At 47.7% G+C, this 21595-nt stretch overlaps 1 long non-coding RNA gene across 1 annotated transcript; it reads right to left on the reverse strand.

Annotated features, from left to right (window-relative positions):
* Positions 1-1379: 1379 nt before the first annotated feature.
* LOC141574995 (uncharacterized) lies at positions 1380-17813 on the reverse strand. The gene is made up of 4 exons (XR_012502203.1): positions 17220-17813; positions 11602-11831; positions 11218-11310; positions 1380-10606 (listed from the first exon to the last, which is right to left on the reverse strand). It is a non-coding gene; the product is annotated as an uncharacterized LOC141574995 (long non-coding RNA).
* Positions 17814-21595: the final 3782 nt, after the last annotated feature.

The raw sequence follows: 21595 nt of genomic DNA on the forward strand, positions 1-21595 counted from the left end.
TTGAACTCTGTCCGGTGGGGCTCAGCCTTGTTGAGCTGCATGCCGTGGCTCCATCAGTGACCAGACCCCAGTGCCAGCTTTGCCCCCACAGGGATCTCTGGCCTCAATAATTATTTCTCCACTACTGGGTGTCTCTCACCGTGTGTGGCCATCGACTCCTGGCTAATAGTGATGCCTGTTCATGTGATTAAAAAACAAAACCAAATATGAAGAACTATTTCAGTTGCTGGTCATTTGATCAAATTTCCTCAGTGCTTCTCCAACAAAACCCAAGTCTCTGGGAAAACACTTGACCTGGGTTTTAAAAAGTGAGGGCAGTGTTCAACACAGCCCCGCTGTCCCGGGTCCTCTCTGCTACCTACCCCACGAGTTTCTACATGATTACGAGGTCGGTGGTGAAGGAAAACCGTGAACGCCAGTGCAAAGCAGCTGGGCTTTGACAGCGCACAGTCCTGGGCTGTATCTTGGTTACACTACATCCTCAGCATGTGACCTTGAACAAGTTAAGCAGCCACTCTGAACTTCTGTTTCCTCAAAGGCAAAACCTGGGTAATGACATCTACCTTGCAGTGTTGAGTGAGAGTGAAAAGCGATAATGTACATCTTATCTATGGGCCACTTATGGGGAGGAGAGTGTTGAAGCTTTTCACTATAATGGTGGGTTTGTTGATTTCTTCTTAAAGTTCTGATAATGTTTATGGTGACCCTAACACAGTGCAGGCCCAGAGTCCACGGTCAATAAACACACACATTTAAAGGGAAGAAAGCTCAAACCAGCAGACTCCCACATTTTATCTTTAACAAGACATCATTCTAGACACAGAGTCAGCAGGACAGCCTATGGACAAAATCTAGCCCACTTCCTCTTTTTGGATGGCCTGTTCTTTATATCTTAAAATGTCATTGTAAAAAACAGAAGGGAGAATATCCTGTGACACATGAAAATTGCATGAAATTCAGATTTCGGCCTCTACCAGTAAAGTTTTATTAGAACTCAGCCACATCCGTTCACCGCGTGTAATCTGTGGTGGCTCTCATGCTACAAAGACAGAGTCACTGCAGCGGACACCGCCCGGGCCACAAAGCCTCAAATAGTTCCTACCTGGCCTTTTACAGAATAAGGTTTCCAGCCCCTGATTTATGATCATAGATTATGTAAGCTATTTAATACTAAAGAATGTCTTCAAGTTGCGTCAGGTAATGGGAGTTTATTATAAGGCTACAACTGTCCTCAGGAGAGCTGGGGCAACAGCAAAGCCAGGTGCTGGCACATGGCGTCTGCTACCCTTGACCTGACGCCCCGCCCCTGGCACCGGGACCTAGTTCCACACGCAAAGGTTCCCCGCCCCCCAACCCCCCGACCCCCTCCATCTCCACAATAGACTTAAGGGCAATGCGCACAGGCCCCAAGGGACGGCAGGAATCTCAAGACCTCAATTCGACTAGAAACTCTGTCTTTGATACTCCAGGTCTTTCAAAAGCTTGATCCGTTTTCCTTTCTTTGCCGTCTGCTGTCTGTTGAATACTGTCCACCTGGCGCCACGTAAATTCGTTTGTCTCTCGACAGCCCTGGGAGGTCAGTGTCATCCTCTCCATTTTATGGGGGGATAATCTGAGACTGAGGGAGCTTACACAATGTGCCCAGGGTCACCCAGCTGAGAAGTGTGGAATTCAGGTTTTCAGCTGGGTTTTTCTGACCTCCGGAGCCCTGAGAACCCATTACATTCTACTATGCACATAGGAATTTCATTCTAAGAAACAGAAAGTAAACGCTGACATATTTTAAGGTAAAGTCTGAGCTCTCGTCTGTTTTTCACTTTACCAAGGGATGCACCTTCACTGCCGTGCCGTCTTCTGACCAGTTGGGGAATCACACCTGAAGGGGCGAGTTGCTGGAATGGACCTTTATTTCACATTTACCAGCATGCTCTGTCTCCCAAGATGTGCAGGGACGAGCTTCACGCACCTGGGATTTGGTAACTTAAAACTGAAAGTGAATGGCTCAGTGACCTCCCAAATGAGGCTGTGATGTGGCTTTCCCCTACAGTGAAAAGCGTCATCAAGGGCTGATTGCCATGTAGGAATTTCTGATTGGATAAGAGGACATGTCAAAGGAACAGTCACACTGTGGAGGAAGCAGCGGTGACCCGGATGCCCACTTGCGCGGGCCCCTGGCTGCCCGCCTGAGGACTTGGAGGCCAGCCTGTTGCAGAAGATGGTGGGCACCAAGGAGAGGGCAGGGGGATCCTCCCAACATTCCTGCAAAGAACGTGAAATGAGACACAGTTTTATAAAGGGGAGTATTGTTTTTGGAAAGCTACATAAAGTGAGATCCTGGGTTCTTAGGATATCCCAACAAGAATTCTGTTTAAAAACTCTGAAAGTCATCTTGTAGTACAAATTGCTCCAAAAAACACATTTGAAAATTAAATGTGAAAAATGAAAAGCATATTTTAAAGGTATAAAACTTTATTTTTTAATAAAAATAGAAAAAATTTATGATGTTTCTAAGATCCCATTTCAGACCATACTAACTCCAAGATCAGTCATTAAAATAAGAGTAAAGCAATGAAACTGTTACTGTGGAATTTATATAATAAATGTTCCTTTCGGGGGGAAAATGAAGTATGGAACTACATATTAGGGAAGGGCTTAATCTTTTTTTTCAAAAAGAAATAGCATAAAATATGTCAAACACAAATACCAAAAAAATAACCAAAAAGATGGGAAAAAAACCTATAAAACAAACAATTAACTAAAATTAACGGTTGCAGAATGCTGATCTATGCCTAATGGCCAGTGTAGAGTTTGATCCCAAACCAGTCTGAATGCTATCAGTCTCCTTCAGGGAGGCTTTTTTGGAGCTGCCAGGGGAACAGACCAGGCTGACAGAGGGCAGAGACCCAGTGGAGGGAGGGGCCGGGGGTCTAGAGTCTGGAAAACCAAGGATGAAAACATGAGTCTGCAAACAGCAGGCGCTTCCAAAAGACAAAGTGCGGCGTGCCCACGTAAGTGTACGCGGGCAGAGGGCTTCTCTCGTTTCTCTGTTCCACCCATTCATTCCCTTTCCCCCAGCTCCATCCCCAGTTACAGGTCTTTCCGAACTCTAGCAGGACTCCAGTCAGTAAACCCATCTTTATGAGCCTTGTTGTTATAACCCTCCCTCTTTGATGAGACAAGGTGATGATTGCCAGCCCCCACTTCTGCTGCCTCCCCTACTGTGCACTGGTATCGTGCTGTCCTGGCACAGCCCCCAGGACTTGGGTGGGAGTCATGCCATGAAGTGGGCACACTTTGGCCCTTCCAGGGGTAACATGACATGTCATTCCCACTAGGAGAGCAAGTCAGCTGGGGAGGAAGAAGGTGAAAATTCAGGTACGTCTCCTGATTGCATATGGAGGCTCAGGACACAAAGCGAGGCTGGGTGACCAGGAAGTGGTGAGTTGTTCTAAGTGGGGGAGGAGTGGGGAGACGATGGTGCATCTCTCCCCACTAGTGGGACCACATGAGGGACCTGTCCCTGAGAGTAGTGTGGGACTGCCCAGGATAACTAAATACGCTGCACCTCAGGGCAACTCGCCGCTGCTGGGAATGGGCTGTGTAGCCGTTCTCAACAACTCAGCCCTGTCCACCACCCCCTCTTGAGCACTTGCTGTGTTGCAGCACCAGGCTCAGCAGAAGTTATGCAAAGATAAGTAAGAGTACACGTAGCACAGATGTTTGTTGAATGACTGAATGAATGAATATATGAATGAATAAACACAATCTCTGCCCTCAAGATTTTCACACTCCCATAAGGGAGACACAGGCATAGAAAAGTTAGTGCTAAAACAACCAAAGGATGAACTGGGTACCTTAGTCAGACTCAGGAGTGATAATCACTTCTATTTAGGTGGATCAAGGGGCACTGAGTCTGGATTTGGAAAGATGAGTCCAAGTTTTCCAGTTGTAACACAAGCAGAGAAAATAAATATGCAGAAGTAAGGACCCATCGCCGCTCCGTATGGCTGGAGAGGGGAGTATCATTTCTGTGTTACCCCAAGCAGTGGGATCTCCCAGAATGAGACACTGAGTTCAGGCGGAACCTTCGAGCAACGTGTAAGGAGGCACATTCCCAAACTCCCCCATCATTTCAGACCAAGAGACCCTGACCGCCTATAATGACTAAATCGCCTTCTCCCCCTGGGGCCTCGAAAGGGGGAGCGTGCCACCAGTCCCCTGGCCCCCCACTGTCACCAGAAGATTCATGTGCGGTGGTGGCTGGCACGCGGTGGGGCCACGCTGCGTCTTCATGCTGGTGCCACCTTTCCTCTCCCATTCAGTCTTGCCTCAAGACAAGGCCAGATGGAAATAAACTGTCGCAGTGGGCCCCTTTCCCAGAGAAATTATATTTAGCCCCCCAAAGCAGCAGGCTTCACAAAATGGTGTGGTCATCTGAACTAAAAATGGCCATCCAGCAGGAGCTGCATGCGGGAAGGGGTCCAGGCATGAAGAGCAGAGCTCTGAGGGTAAATGATGCTTACAAGGCTGCAAGGGTCCTCTCCGCAAACCCTCACGGGCTGGGCCAAATTAAAACAGAAGGCACAGGACACCGTACCATCAGAAGCAACCACAGAAGAGGATTTTCTGCGTGGCTCCAGGCCCCGAGCCAAGGCTAACCAGGGCAAATGTGGCCCGGCTCCAAAACAGAACTCTACCGTGTACATAGCATTTACTATGTCATAAAATTCAAGGCCTTGCAGAGCGAAGGACATGAACAGACATTACACAAAGGAGTAATAAAAATGGCAAGCATTTGTTTCTTAAAATTCAACCTTTAGAAGGAAATGAAATAGAAAATGATACCATTTTTCAAAAATGTTTTTAAAATAATTATAGACACTATTAGTGAATTTTTGGACATAGGTATTCTCATCAGGTAGAATGCTAGTAGGGAAGAAGCTGGCTCACCTCTTCAGAGTTTTGTCTTGGAAAGAGCACTTTGAGCACAGAAGACAGAATGGATCAGAAGGAGCAAAACTTAAGACCAGGAGACCACCTAGGGGCAGGACTACAGGCAGAGGGGAGGGTGGCCTGGAGAGGGCAGCGGCAGCCGGATGGAGAAAGTGAACACAAGGAATGGTCAGAATTCATGAGTCCTGGGCATCGACTGGACTGAGCAACTAGGTAGACAATGTCATTCACTAAACTAAGAGTCCTCGTCATCACGGTCACCATCACCCTCGTTGCTCACCTTTACAGATCACTGTGTGGGTATGGCACGTTCTGAGCACTTGACAAGGAGTAATACACTTACCCTTGATGACAGCTCTACAAGGCAGGTGCTTTCCTCGTTCCCATATGACAGATAAGGAGACTGAGGCATAGGAGTTGAAAATCTGCCCAAGCTTCATACATGGAGACTATTGTCTTCATCTTCATTTATGATGTTTTTTAAAATGGAAATAACTTCAAAATACAATAAGGACTGAGTAAACAAATGGTGGTACCGCCATACAATGGAATGCATATTTTAGAAGAATATTTGATAAAAGGAAAAAGACACAATATAAGTGGGAAAAAATTTTAAAATTATACAATTATATAATTCTGCAGAGCGGGAGGTATAAGTTTTCCATTATCTGATGGGAAAAGGCTACTTAAGGTAAATCCACTTAAAACATAAGAAGTGTTATAATGAATAGCAAGGGAAGGATTGATTAGAGTTGTATCTTGAAAAATTAAACAAAAAATTATCAAATGTTAATTTGTATTATACTTAATACTATATAGGTTATAATTAAAACTTTGAGCTAATTCTTGGAACCCAGACTGAAAGGAGCATTGCATATAATCTGACTGAGTCGAGAACTCGTGTGCCGCTCCTTGATTCAGAGACAGACCCCGGCAACATGGCTGAGGGACGCCGAGTGGAAGAGAAGAAGGAACACAGTGTAGCGTATGCATTGTCAAGGCCACTCCTGGGGGCAAAACAAAGGCGTCATCTCACCAGTGACTTTCCAAGGAGGGTGGAGCAGGCCTTCAGAGTTGTCCACCTGGGCACTGACCACGAGACGACTTCTGCACCAGCTCCTTGCCCCACATCGCTTGTGGGCTGTTCCTGGGGCCATTGATGCGCCCAGCACTTCCGGGCTGTTCGTGTGTTGACAGAGCAGCACTGGTGTCGGCCCACCAGGAAGCTCAGGGAGGAAGGGAAGGGAAGGAGCCATCACTGTGAACGTCCACAGGGAAGCTTCTTCTGTCCTGAAGCCCTGACTGTGGGGAAGCCAAGAGCTAGCCCATGAGTCTGGCCATCAGAGGTGACCGACTTGCTAGCATAACATGCAAGCATTCTCATTTGAATTACAGCACAGCCATAAGGAAGACCACTGCAGAAGCATTGCAGAGATGTCTGAGGTCTTCATCATTCTCCCCAAAGGCCTTACTTATCCTTTCATGCTCTAGTCTTTTTAACTACCTTCCATAACCTCCCCTTGCTTAGTTAATCTTCTTTCGTTGTTAACTGTCCTGACCCTGCCAAACAGTATTTGTCAATGGCTTTCTATGTGATCCTAGCAAATCTCCAACACTGGTTTTATCGGTTTCACAAAACAATGCATCTTCTCCCAGATTTGGGATTCCTCCTTGCAGTGAATGTGTAATGTGTTTGCAATTAGCAGGGAGCACAGCCACCGAGCGACACCTCCCTCCGTGGGCACGGCTTTCCTCTCCACTGTCAGGACAGAGAGAGAGCCAGCCCCCTCCTGGATAGCTGCACCTAACTCAGCCGAGCCCCATAAGACGAACAAGATCTCAGCACTGTATTAGCAAGTGCCAGAAACATCACTGACCAACAGGCATTTGCACAGGATAGAAGACAGAAATGTCCTGCCACTAAAATCCTGGCTACAACCAACCACCCATGACACACATTACCCTGAGCCACAGCCCCAGGTTTTGACCAGCCCAGGTAAGTGGCTCCCTTTGCAGGGAGAACAGCGGATGGGAGGCAGGGGGAAGGGTGAGGAAGCATCTCCTAAAGCCCTAACTGGAGGCAAGAATGCTGAGGCTCAGGGAGTGATAAGGATCTGAATAAGTCAGGAGTTTTTCACTTCATTTCTCAAGAGTGATGTTGTGAAATCGGAGTGGCCTCAGAGCTCAGGTGTCCAGGGTTCAGCGGGTGTTCATTTCATAACCTGAGCCCAGAAGCGTTCATCTGAGTTGGACTGTCACTGAGTACCTGCAGGGGTGCTGCCAGCAGCAACTCAAACAAAAGCCCAGAGCCTCTCTGGGCCTGGAAAGGCACAGGTAGAATCCACAAGGCCTCGGCCCACCAGAAACAGACTTTCCTCTGCAGGAGCCAGCCTTGTTTTTGCAAAGGGTGGTGATTACCAGTTGATCTGACGCAGGCAGGGTTGTTCTAGGGCAAAGGGAAGCCACTTCCAAGGGAACTGAGGCCAGCGCCAATACCAAGTGGGTGGGCACTGCCCACTTTGCTGATGCAGCCCTTCTGCCTGCCAACTCCCTTCCCACCTCCGCAGCTGTGAGAGGCTAGAGTAACTCGCCGACACACCCATTCCAAGGCTTAGCCCTGCTTCCAGCATATGACGTGTTGAAGGGTCAGCTCTTGACTATCAAATGACAGGTAATCATTGGTTTCCTTCAAAACAGCAGCTGAGCCCATGTTCGCTGCAGGAGGATGGCAGCACATGGAGAATCTTCTTCTGCCATCTGGACTAGGAACTGCCATTCACAAGTGTCTATCCAGAGCCAAGCCCCTTCATTAAGTCACAGAGGGATCCTGCGAGGCATGATCATCCCCAATATGCAAATAGGAATTGAGGCTCAGAGAGGTAAAGGAACTAGCCCAAAGTAGCCCAGCAGGTTGGTATCAGAGTGGGGGTTCCAATGCACATTGTTGGTCACTAAGGCAGACAGAGCTCTTTCCACTGTATCTGCTGTCCCTTTAAGGTATGGACCAGCATTACTCAACGGAGATGCTGTTGGATCTCGGGCAGGACAATTTGTCCTTAACAGTACTGCCCAAGTACTAGCATTCTGACCCGCCTCCCTGGTGTCTCCTCCTGTCATTGTGACAATCCCAGCCAACTCACGCATTTCCAACACCCCATGTGGCTCAACAGAGACCCCAGGGGCACAATGCTCAGTCTGGGAGCCCAGCTCTGAGCCTTTCCTCCCACCATGGCACCAGATATCCTACACAGAAGATCCACAGGAGTGCCCCACACCTGGGACGGGGCCTCCAGGGGGCTGGGGGACACCTGCGCCAGGTCAGGAGAATTCTCATTACTGCAGGTCTTTTGTCTCATCAGGCGTTGAATACAACTCAGAAGGCTCTCATCTCGTCTTCTCTCTGGGGAGCCCCCAAAGCCAGATCAGCCTTTGGCAACACTGAGAATGCAGTGAAACTTATTTCTGTTTCTCTCTTGCTTTCCATTTGGTGTTTCTCTCCCAGCACCCTCAGGGAACCTCTCTGTCTGGTGTTCCCCAACACTGGCACCTCTATTTCCCCATAATCTCCTGCCACCTACACCCCCCACCACCACCCACCAACGTGCTCTCAGTGTCCCCAGCTCCCTTCTGGAGTAAACACAAGCTAACTCCGTCGATTGAACCAATGGTGAGTGATGATGTCTGTTGCCTCTGCCAGGGATATTTGTGCTTTGAAACTGTATTAACTTCACAACCTTATTAAAAATGGGCCCAGAACTGGAACAGACATTTCTCCAAAGAAGATATGCAAATGGTCAATGAGCACATGAAAAGACGCTCAGCATCACTAGTGATTAGGGAAAAGCAAATCACACCACAAGGAGACTCCACCTCACACACATTAGGATGGCTACTAGCAAAGAAAAAGAAAAAGAAAAAAAAAACCCCGGAAAATAACAAGTGTTGGTGAGGATGTGGAAAATTAGAACCCTTGTGCATTGCTGTTGAGAATGTAAGATGGTGCAGCTGCTATCGAAAATAGGATGGTGGTTCCTCAAAAAAGTTAAAAGTAGAATTACCATGGGATTCAGCAATTCCACATCTGGATGTATAGCCCTCAAAAATAGAAAGCAGGCTTTCAAAGAGGTATCTGTTCACCCACGTTCATAGCAGCATTATTCACAATAGCCAACATGTAGAAACAACCCAAATTCCATTCACATCAGTGGGTGAATGGATAAACAAAAATGCTGCACATCCATACAATAGAATATTATACAGCCTTAAAAAGGAAGGAAGTCCTGACACATCCTGCAACATCAATAAACCTTAAGAGCATTATGCTAAGTGAAATAAGCCAGTAACAAGACAGACACTGTATGATTCCGCCTGTATAAGGTAGTCAGATTCAGAGACAGAAAGGAGACGGTGGTTGCCAGGGCTGGAGGGAGGGAGGACTGAGGAGTTGTTGTTTAATGGGTACAGAGTTTCAGTCTTGCAGCATGACGAGAATTTTCGAGATTGGTTGTAAAACAACCTGAATGCACTTAATTAACACTATTGAGCCGTACACATTAAAATGGGTAAGATGGCAAATTTTATGTGACGTATATTTTGCCACAAGATTTTCAATGCCAAAAAATCCCTGAAATCCGTTTATTTACAAAGCAAATTTTATATAACTCCTATGAACAGAAAACCAGTAACCATAAAAATTAACTCAATAAAAAGAGATTTATTAAATCCTAACTTCAGAAAAAAACTTATTAATCCCAAATAATGAATTGTGGTGCTTCTGACGTCTGGCCAGGGTGGTCTAGGGGAGGAAGATCTCCGTGTTAGGGGGAAGTCGTTCAGGCCAGAGGGCTGTCGGAGCCGCCCACCCCTTCCCTAGATGGTCCTTGGAACTCTGTGAGTGACTCCAGCTATATCCAGGGATTCAGGGCTTTGGACCAGAGCCCCCTAGCATCAGGCCTAAGGGTTATAATCACTTTATGGGCTCCAGGGCTGCCCTAAATGGCCCATCGGAAAGCTAATTGCATCTGGCCTTGGCCCAGGGGAACAAAACAACCCAAATGTAAGTGATGGGGACACTTGGAAGTGACACTCTATGGTCTGGGCCATCAGTTGAACCCCTCATGTGCGGGAAAAGATCCAGCAGTCCCCACATCCCACCCCAGAGGGGAGATGGAAGAGCTGGTGAGTCTGGCCCTGCCCTTTAACATGGGTCACAGCCTCGGCCCTAAAGGGGAAAGGGGAAACCAGGGTGTGCCAGGCCCAGGGAGACTGGGAAATCATCACACCGCAAAGTCACCGATTTGTTATGTAGGCTTTTATGTGGACATTCTGAAAACCTACTAAATCCCTACCACGCCAGCTGCTTCCCTAGGCACTGAGGGTAAAATTAAGCCACCCTGGAACTGACAATCTGTCAGGAGAGATGCACTTAAACGAGCAGTTACAATATAGGAGCATGGTGAAAACTGCAATGGGACAAGAGAAGGTGCTACCGGGATAGAGCGGGAGCTGCATTCAGCTGCCCAGAGGGGCTTCCTGGAAGAAGGGGCACTTCAACCACGAGTTGGGAGTAGTAATAACACTCCTTCATCCTTAAACTTGAGAGACGGTCCATGTCCCAAAGAAGCTGAGCTCTTTTTTTTCCCACAAAAATTACCTTAAAAAAAAAAAAAGGGAGAAGAGAGTTGCTTTTATCTGAGCCTTTAAAAACTTTCATTTCGCATAGCAAAGAGCCTTTTCTCTAAGACTTTATCTAGCCAACAGAGGCCTGTTTAGAGAAAGCGTGTTAGGCTGACATGACCTTCACTGGTGCTAGTTTGTAGAGACGCTAGTTTTATGGATGTTTATAGAGGTGACCACATAAATCTGGCTAAAAATAAAGAAGGCACAGGAATACAACACAGATTTAGAGATTATTCCTGGGGTGGTGGCCCTCCAGTGGTGTTAGATATTGTGAAACTGCGTGCCAAAGAGCCCTCAGGATACAAAACAAGTGGATTTGCAGATACTAACTGCTATATATAAAACAGATAAACAGCAAGTTTATACTATACAGCACAGGGAACTATGCTCAGTATCTTGTAGTAACTTATGGTGAGAAAGAATATGAAAACGAATATATATATGTTTATTTATGACTGAAGCATTGTGCCGTACACCAGAAACTGACACATTGTAAACTGACTATACGTCCATAAAAATAAAAAAACAAATGGTCCCCTTGAAATACCACCATAGAAGCAGTGGATAGTGTCCTGTCTGTCTTACGTGGATTCAGAAGGGCTACAGCTTGGCGGTTCAGAGGGAAGCAAAGACAACGGCTGTGCTCTGGGAAGAGAAAGACCTGGGTGCCAAAGACATCTGCAGTAAAAGAAAATATTTTAATGAAATGAAAATAAAATACTTTATGTGTTATGTAATTTTAAATATATGTGTATCCTTAAATTAGTAAATACTTAAGTTGTTGACTATCTAGTTAACCTATTTCTTAGGGTTTGTATAATCTGGTTGGCAAAAAGCAGAACACTTTGGGGGAACCTCCTCACTGAGGGGGTGGAAGACTGCCTGGTCTCCTGGGCTGCCTTCTAGGTGGGCAACGTGAGAAGTCACTCCAGACCTTGGCCAACCTCCACGAATGTATTGGGAACCTACCTGGATATTGTGGAGTGCTACTTAAAGGAAACCATGGCCCTCCCTTCCGAGAGTTTGCACTCTAACAGGGAGACCAGACACGAGGGTGGGAACCCCATCTGAGGAGAGGAGACAGCAGGGTGAGGCGGGCACTGGCATGGCCTCCTTGTGAAATCATGTTCTGCAAACTCAGGTCTGCTGTGCCTTGAACTGGGAAGCATCCTGTGTCCATGGGCACCCATCAACAGAAACTGGAGGCAAGAGAGAAGAACCCAATTAGCCCAGAAGTTCCCTGTCTTGCTAGTGTGGCCCCCCGGGAAATGGAGAGGTTGATGGTGGTCCCTGACAAGCCAATGCCTGATGGGCAAGGCAAGGGATCACAGGGAGCCCTTTACTTTGGGACTCTCCTCTGCTGTGTCGCCAGGCCCCTGCCATCCTTCTGAGATCATGAGATCCTCCCTGGAGCCCGATCTGGTGCTCTGTAGGCAGTCTGGGTACCGGGCGTCCCTGTGCCGCAGCTCCTGCATTATCTGTGGCTGTGGAAATGCCCCACATTTGTGATTTGTGGAAATTAAACCAAGTGCCCAAGCTGCACGTCAGCTGTGCGCTTTGCCTGTGCCCACAGGCCCTCAGCTCTCTGCCAGTGGCCCTCTAATACCACAGCGCTCCATCCTGAGCTTGCCAGTCGGGCACCGGCCTGGCTGAACTCATCAGAAGCAAACACCTGGGCAGAGCAGGCAGAAACAAATTTGTTTTACAGCCGCTACCTTGAAGGCGACACTCATCCCTTTCCCAAAACGTGCTCCATCGGCGACTTCTAAGTGAAATTCATGGGAACGTTACTTGGCAAATCGCATGCTGACATGTTTATCTTGTTAGCTGTCAAGATGAGTAAGGATGCACGTTGAATGCCATCATTCAGCCTGAACAGAGAAAACGCTACCACTCAAGAAATCTGACATAATAAATACATTTCCTAATGCGATTTGTCGGCTTTATATTAATCCTTTGTTCTGGGCTTGTCGCAATTGACCTTAAATAGACCTAAGATGACCTGGGGACTAGAGGCCTCGCGTTGTCACAGATAAAGCCATGAGCTACCAGCGCCACCTGCAGATATGTGTGATGGAGCGGCTATCCAGCCTGCACCCGTGTATTTCACCTGTCTTTTTGTATCTAATTACCCTGAAGAAGCCACTGAAAACTACAGGTTCAGGCCTTGCCATCAGCGCCAGCAGAAAGCCAAGGGGCGGGTGAGGTCATTGTCACATTTCTTAACAGTCCTGCCCACCTTTCCAGAAGCCAGAGCACCGCCCCGAAGTGAGCTCAAAGGCAGAGGAAATAAAAGCGTGGATTCTGGGGACACGAACATTTCAAGGTACTGAAGGACTTCAGGGAAGTGAAGAACGCTGCCCCTCCCCTGCCCGGCTGGGTCAGCTCTGGTCTGACCTCAGGCAGCAGAGTAACTCCTGCCTCATCTGGGACAGTTTGGGAGTCTTTAAAAAAAGAGGGCAAGCCCACCCCCTCCCATGTCCTAAGGGGACAGCCTTCCTGGGGCACAGCACCTCTGAGTGAGGTCAAGGGCCCAGGACTCTGTACCCATTAGAGCCACGCAGGGCGCGGCCTGATCTGCAGACCTGAAGTGACCCACCCCCCAGCCCCCAGAGGAGGGTGAGCTTCCGGTCCCAGGCCTGGGAGCTCTGGAGTCAAGTTCAGACTGGGCAAAAAAGAGCTGCAAGCATAGCTTCATGTTCTCCAAAGGCTCTGTTTTATCTTTAAATGTGTAAAACATTCACACGGTGGGCTTGCTCTTTTAAGATAATCGAAATTCAAAACTTCTCCCCACATCTCTGAGTAAAAGTGATTTTTCAGGAGATAATGAATGTACCTGGTTTGTTCACCCTGTGGTCTTCTGTCCTAACCACAGCTAGACTTATGGAACATCTGCGCCGAGGACCGTCCTAGAGCTTTCCTTTCCCTAAACCGCTGGAGCCTCACGGCTGCCCTCCGAGAGGCTATGGTAAAGCCACGTTCTGCCGATGGAAGCCGCGCCTCAGGGAGAGGACGCGGAGTCTCACACAGCTAGAAGGAAGCAGGGTTGGGGTTTGTGTTTAGTTTAGTCTGATCCCCAGACTGGTGCCCTGGACCACAACAATTCATTGCCTTCAGGCCTGAGAAGCACAGTCCTGGACTAGAGGCTGTTTTTTCTTAATGGAGGATGGACTTCTTTTCCCCTTAAATTGAATAATAGTCATTTTGCTATGTTGTGTTAATTTCCAGTGTACAGCATAGTGATTCAGTTCATATTCTTTTTTATTATAGGCCATTACAAGCTACTGAATACAGTTCCCTGTGCTATATAATATAAACTTGTTGTTTATCTATTTTGTATATAGTTGTTAGTATCTACAAATCCCAAACTCCCAATTTATCCCTTCTCACCCCCTTCCCCCACTGGTAACTATGTTTGTTTTCTATGTCTGTGAGTCTGTCTCTGTTTTGTAAATAAGTTCATTCTTGTCCTTTTTTTTTTTTTTTTCAGATTCCACGTGTAAGTGATATATTTTTATTTCTCTTTCTGGCTTACTTCACTTAGTATGACGATCTCCAGATCCACCCATGTTGCTGCAAATGGCATTATTTTGTTCTTTTTATGGCTGAGTAGTATTCCATTGTATAAATACACCACAACTTCTTTATCCAGTCATCTGTCGATGGACATTGAAGTGGCTTCCATGTCTTAGCTATTGTAAATAGTGCAGCTATGAACATTGGGGTGCATGTATCTTTTCGAATTAGAGTTTCCTCTGGATATATGCCCAGGAGTGAGATTGCTGGATCACAGAGGATGGATTTTAATGACACCCCCACAACAAGGACAATAATAACATCAATAACAAACAATGGTGTGTGCACAGCCAGGCCGTGAGTGTGTGGAGGGACTAGAACCCATTGCTCCTTCCTCCAAGTCCGGCCCCCACGCAGCCAGTCCCGCGGGGAGAAAGTCTCAGAGGTTCAGCCCACCGAGAGCTGAGGCCCCAGGCCAGCCTGCCTCCTCCCGGAGCCCACCAGAGGGCGACGTGGGGACTCACACACACAGCTGCCGCAGTCCAGAAGGCTCTGCACCCACAGGGTGCCTAGAGTTTGCTCTTGTGTGAAAATGTATGTGCTTTCAAAGGGCACTTCTCAAAAGAAGTTTCAGTGCCTGCCTTCACCAGAACTTTTTCCTCAAATTATACTTGCTGGCAGGTCCCTTCTAAGAAAATAATGTGGGGGAATTCCTCTGGTCACCCTGATAAAGGAAGGCACCATGAAGTCCCTTCCCAAGATGTTGACTCTAATGGGCAGCTTGGCAGACGACATGGAGGTTAAACATTAACTGAGATGGAGTCCAAGATACAGGGAGCACGTGTCCTCTGCCTCAGGCTACAGCGGGGCTGCTCATTCTTTGGTTCATGGGATGTTTACTGAGCACCTACTAGGTGCCTGGCACTGTAGTGGATGCTGTGCATAATGCAGGATGTCATTCCTGATTGTAGGACTTCAAAGTCAAGTAGAGAAAATCTCTATCAGACAGAAACATCTGCCTCCGCTTAGAGCGTGTGAGACAAGAACTCACGGACGCACGGCAATACGTAACGCGAGCTCACAGTGACTGAGCACATTTACGTGTCAGTCACTGCCGGTACCAAACCACTGGCGTGTGTCACCGCTTTTGAAATGTATAAAACCCGTAGGTCCAATTAGCATCGCAGTTTATAGATAAGGGTACCGAGGCTTAACAATATTAAGTCACTTGCCTAACGTTGTACAACTGGGGCATTTCAGACCACGCTTCTCAGGATTTGACTCAGAGCTGCCTGACTCCAAAGCCATGATCTAAAGGGGCCTGGGTGCCATCCCAGCGCGGCCAGCAGCAGCCAGAGAGCAGCTTCTGACTCACAAGGTTGCTGAAGATTAAAGGTGTAAAGCCTATGCGGTGTTCCCACCCACTTCAGTCGTCAGCCATGAACGTGAAGGTCTTTGCCTCCGTGAACGGGGTCTGGACTGAGTGCCTCTTCGTCCACCTGTAGGTCAGGTGACAGTCAGCTGGGCAAGGCTTCAGAGAGGTGACCTGTAATAGGATTTTGAAGGAGCGATACCAGCTTGCCAGACACTGTGTTGTGGGGCGTGAGGGAGAAGGACACAGATATTCTACGCTGCGGGGACAACGTGAGTAAAACAGGGATGGATGGATGGAGGCGAGCGCTGGGCTGGGTGGGGAGAACAAAAAGAAGAAGCCTGAGAGGAGGGCAGGGGCAGGATCTGGAGACCTTGGAGGTCATGCTATCAAATTGCACTTGACCCTGAAGGCACAGAGAGTGCAATGGAAAGATCACTCTGCACAGGCCAGGAAGGTGGACTGAGGCCGGGAGACCTAAGTGGCAGCAGGAAGCCCAGTTAGAACACCGTGCACGCCACAGTGAGAGAGTCATTCGTTCATCTGTTCATTCAGTCAGTCCGTCAGGCAGCCAGTCAGCAAACATCTGACTGCCCATTCCAGAGAGTCCCGACGAACTTCCAGGAGCATGTGAGTGGTCAAAACTATTTTTCATAATCCTGCTAAAACATTCTTTATCCCTTTCACCTTCATCCTCTCACAAATGTCTGTGGAGGTTTCCAGAGGTTACACAACAGGAAAAAACACAGCAGATGGAAAGCACAAGCAGGTGTGAGAATCCCTTGCTCGTTCATTAAGTCAGACATAGAGAGATTTAATACAGCAAGACCTTTCTGCTCATTAACTATTTTGCTTTGGGAAAATGCACTCATTTTTCATAAAAATAGCTTATTTATGTTAGCATGTAATGGGTTAATAAATATTTTTAAATAAGTTTTTTTTTAATTTCTGCTTTAATATTCAATATGGTAAATATTGACAGATACAGCCTGTACAAAACACTAGGCAGCGTCCAGGACTCTAGGAATAAAGCAGTGGACTGGCCTTCATCCCTGTGCATAGGAGGCTGTGGCTCTAGTGGGGTGAGATGAAGGGCTAACAAGCAGTGACATCTCAGGAACCTCCCCTGTGGGGGGGCCTCAAGCAGGTAACGTGGCAGGTGGCGAGGTGGCTGCTGCATCCTTGCGTGGACAGCAAACTCACCCTCTCTTGCTCTCACTGAATGCCCCTGTCCCCAGGGCACCGCTTCCTCTGAGGGCCTCTCACTTGCTGCCACCTGTCCCTCCCACACCCCTCCGGGTATAAGCAGACCCGGATTTATGGTTGGGGTCCTTCAAGCCCGGCATCGCTTCCTCCAACGCCCCTCCCTCCTTCCTGCTCAGGCATTGATATTTTGTTGAAAGCTTCCCAGGACCAGTCAAGGATCATTTCCCTGGACACTCACACCATTCATCTCACAGATGAATTTTTCACACTCTTTTTTCCTCAAATGACTCTTCCCTATCCTCATTCACAGCTTCTTAACGCACTGAGAAAATCGAAACAACTCAAAAAGAAGTTGCATTCTCCTCTCGCCACCACGTGGGTGCTCAGACCTTCAGGGTCCCACCCCCCTGGCCCTGTGGATGCAAGCTCCCAACTCCCCTCCTGAGCCCCGCCGCAGAGCCCTGCCCTTGAGTCCCACCCCCTGGCTCCAAACCTCTTGCTCCAGCAGCCGTCTTTCTCTCTCCTGCTTCATTCATTCTTCACTCTTTACTGAAACTTTCCCATGAGCACACAAATACCATTTCTCTCATTAAAAAAATTCCCTTTACTTCACATCCCTCTCTAATGTGCCATTTCTCTGCTCTCTGTTTTACAGTAAAAGTCTTCAGATGTGTTGTCTCTCCTTGGGGTCTCCAGTTCCTCCCTTATTCATTCCTGAACCCACTCCAGTCATAATATCACTCCCACACTCCCCCGAAACAGTGTCCTGATGATGCCTGAGTCCTAGACCAGTCCCCGCTGTGTCCTCACCTTGTCTGACCCTTTCAGTGCTTTTTACCCAGTAGATCACGTACTCCTCTTTCAAACACTTTCTTTCCTTCCAGAACACCCCTCCCCAGGCTTCCTGCCCTCATGAGCGCCTCATTCTTAATCTCCTTTGCTGGTTCCTTCTCGCCTCCCTGAATCCTGTTAGTCCCTGGATTCAGTTGTAAAACCTTTTCTCTTTTCTTAAGTGTAATCGCTCTGTAGATGATTTCAATCTGTCTCAGTGCTTTAAATACTACCCATTTGCTGCTGACTTCCAAATTTATATCGCCTGAACCTCTCTTCCCTTAACTACAGACACATAAATCCAAACTATCAATAGCCATCTCGAACTTCACATATCCAGAACCAAACTCCTACTCCCACCCCCAAAACCTATTCTTTCCGAAGTCTCTCTCTTTCATCTCCATAAATGGCAACTCCATCCTTCCAGGGCTCAGACCAATAGCCTTGGATTAACCTTGAGTCCTGTCCAGGGAGTTGAGCTGTTTGGTGCAGGCACAGAGGAGGGGGAGGGTTAGACTCAATCAAGGTTGAAGTTTTGCCACAAAAGTACCACAGAGGGAGGGAGAGGGAGGCAAGAGGACAGAATGTCCCCACAGACTCTAAGCTAGATAAGGAAGGAACTGAGGGCACAATGAGATTGGTGTTAACTGAAACGTTGATTGGGTCCAGCGGCTGGCAGGCTCCGTGGAGTCAAGGGTTGTTCGGGGAATAAACAAGGTAGTGGTCTGAATAAGATACTTGAAAACAGGATTTTGGTTATCGTGTGGTTGTTTCACCCGGGGCCATGCATAGTAATATGGCCAAGGGAGCACGATGTCCAGGTGCAATGGAGGGACTTAGCCACTGCTGCCCTGAGGCTGTCAGTGTCCTGAGTGGCCCAGGATCGCCTGCCTGGAGGTTGAAGAGGAAAATCCCCACGGTTCTTTGCGCATCCTTCATCTCTGTTTTTGTTTACATATCTGCCTCTCAGACTAGAAAGCAAATCCAATGCCTATCACAGAGCCTGGTGTCCAGGAGGCACTACATAAATGCGTTTGGTTCTTTTTAAAATCAAAGGGGCAGAGAGGAGATCACTGGATCAGGTGATGATGGTTAAAATCTTCCGAAACCAAGTCTTGAGGCCGGCAGCCACATCGCCTGCCCTGTGAGCTCCTCCCTCTTAACCTACATGGTCGCGATCTTGACCTGCCATTTATTCAGGCATTCAGGAGGACAAGCCAGTGAGCTCCCCCTGTAAAGTCAGCTATTTTCTTCCTGGGGCTCCAGATCCAGGTCCTTTTGAATCCACACATCTTTGTGGAGCAGCTGTGAGAGTACTCACAGTCCTCGCCCTTCGTTTCATGATGCCTGGGAAACCTCAGGTGCCAGCAGAAGAACTGTGCTTCTCTTCCAGAATAACTGCTTGGGAATAACTCCTGGTTCTGGGGTTGGAAGATTGTCTCTCTAAGACTCTAAGTACAGGCAATGCTTTGCTGCATTTCTGTAAATGGGACCAGCACTGCATTTTAGTCAAGATTTTACCTTACTAACCTGGGTTCCCGCTGGGCTTTATTATTGCAGCAGATAATATTATTTTATTATTCTGGCTTACACGGAATATTTTTTTGCCATGTAACAGTGATCTCTTAAATACTCGATCTAACGCACAACCATTGCTTGACATAATGAACCTACTGAGAAGCTTTGCATTCCAGTTGTCACTGGTCACCATGGAATCCAGGCTTCTCAGGACTCCCTAGAAATCAGAGACAGCCCTCTGCCCACACCTTATATCACTGGTCAAGCTTGGGTTAAAGCCCATTCTCACCCATTCTCTTCCGAACCCAACTTTATTACTACCCACATCTCAAAGAAAATATTCCAAATCCTAAGATTCTCAACATCTTTACTCAGCGTTCCAACAACTTCAGCTGAGCCTACCCAGCACTGTCTCCTCTTTAACTCCCAAAATTTGGAAAAGGAATACTCTTCAACTTATTAACTCCGTTTATTCATTATTCACTCACTCATTCATCATTTGCGTGCCAGGCGCAGTGCACACGGTCAGGCAGGCAGGCAGGCACACAAAGCAAGCATTGCAATGCTGACGGCAGCTGCTATAACGGAGGCATTACCGGGTTCAGTGGAGCATCTGCTGTTCCGTGCCACATTTTTCTCTCTCTTTGACATAATAAAGGCTAAGCTGTACAGAGCACGTAGTAATATGCCAAGAGTCATGCACAATTTAATTTTCCTCGGGACTGAATGTGAATGCGAAGCTGCTTGACATCTTTTTGCTTTGGTTTCCTCATCCAAAGAGTCTTCACTTGCTAGGTATAAGCATCACATTGGTAACTTTCTTCAGTAACTGCAGGCGTCTACAGGCATCGGCTGGTTTTAGCCATTCCATTGTTTCTTCTAGGACGACTGGATGCTGTTTTAAAAGTGCCAGCGGATGTTGGTTTCAAAATTCTTCTCTTGCTGGCCCTCCAGTGCTTACTGGATGTGTAGCTCCTATGGTTTGGGGCCATGGGCAGGGGTGGGTCAGAATCTGCTTTCTCACCGCCCTCCCCTGATAAGTCTTCCAGGTACTCATCTGGCATTGGGGAGGGAGGAGGAGGGGGGCACCTCTTAGCTGAGAGCCTGTGGTGAGGTGTTTTGGTGGTTGGTGCTCCAATCCAACTCACTGTAGATTTGGCAAGGATGGAGAGCTGTACCATCCCTGCTGACAGCCTCTCATCCCACACAACCCCTTGGGCATCAGTGGATCACTTTCAAGAGTCTTCTGGCAGAAGCCCCACTGCATTCCTCTTGCTCTTTTCTGGGGCAGGTTCCACTGACCCACAGACCACCCCCAACCCATCTCTCCTCTGCAGCCCCCCAGGTGCAGAGTTTCAGGGGTGACCAATGTCCCCTCTCCACCTGACTTCGCCTTCTGGCATCCCTGCTGACACCCCAGTACTCTAATGAGTTGGAGGAGCAAGGACACAAACCCACACTGGGCTGGGCAGGGACCAAATCCTGAGGTCTGCCATGGTCTACCACGCAGTTGTGTTTGTACTTTAGGCAAGGTGGAGCCCCAGAGAATTTTGGACAGGGAGATGGCGTGATTAGATTCGTGTTTTATTACAGTCGTTCTCAGAGCACAGTAGAGACTGGGCAAGAGTGTGAGACCAACAGCAGGGATACCAGGAAGGAGCTGACGCCAAGCTTTCCAGCTTGTGATTGTTCACAAATGTAGCCAATCTTGAAAATCATTTTTGCTTTGCGACATAATCTAAAAGTGATTCAACAAGCCTTGGGCAAGTTGATCTTGTCTACCTATGGACGGCTGTAGTGGGTTGAATGTATCCCCCCAAAAGGCATATTGAACTTCTGCCAAGTGATGTGAATGGGATAGGGTCTTTGCAGATGTGATCAAGTTAAGGGCACTAGGCTTAAGGTGAGCCCTAAATTCAATGACTTATAAAGACAGGGGAAATTGAAGGCACAGATATACATACAAAGAAGAAGGCCATGTGAAGAGGGAGGCAGGATTGCAATGATGCAGCTACAGGGCAAGGAACTCCAAGGACTGCCAGCAGCCAGCAGATGCTAGGAAAGGCCGGGAGGGGTTCTACCCACAGCCTCAGAGACAGCACATCCTTGTTGATGCCTTGATTTCCAGAGCTGTGAGACAGTAAATTTCCATTGTTTTAAGCCACTAAGTGTGTGGTCATTGACTACAGCATCCCTAGGAAACAAATACAAGGGCCGGATAATTACAAAACATTAGAGCTATCTAGACCCATCAGACGAAGAAGCTGAAGCCCAGAGACATGACTTGGCTTTCAAAAGTCCACAGAGGGTCCAAGGCAAGGGCAGTGTATTGCAAGGAACCAGCCCAGTCCACCCTGGCTGTCCTTTCTGATACCTCCCTGGCTGTCCCCCTTTTTTTTTTAATTGAAGGATAGTAGGTTTACAATGTTGTGTTAATTCCCAGTGTACAGCATAGTGATTCAGTTGTGTGTGTGTGTGTGTGTGTGTGTGTGTGTATACTCCTTTTCATATTCTTTTTCA

The sequence above is a fragment of the Camelus bactrianus genome, chromosome 25 (genome assembly GCF_048773025.1).
Source record: "Camelus bactrianus isolate YW-2024 breed Bactrian camel chromosome 25, ASM4877302v1, whole genome shotgun sequence".
NCBI classification, from domain to species: domain Eukaryota; kingdom Metazoa; phylum Chordata; class Mammalia; order Artiodactyla; family Camelidae; genus Camelus; species Camelus bactrianus.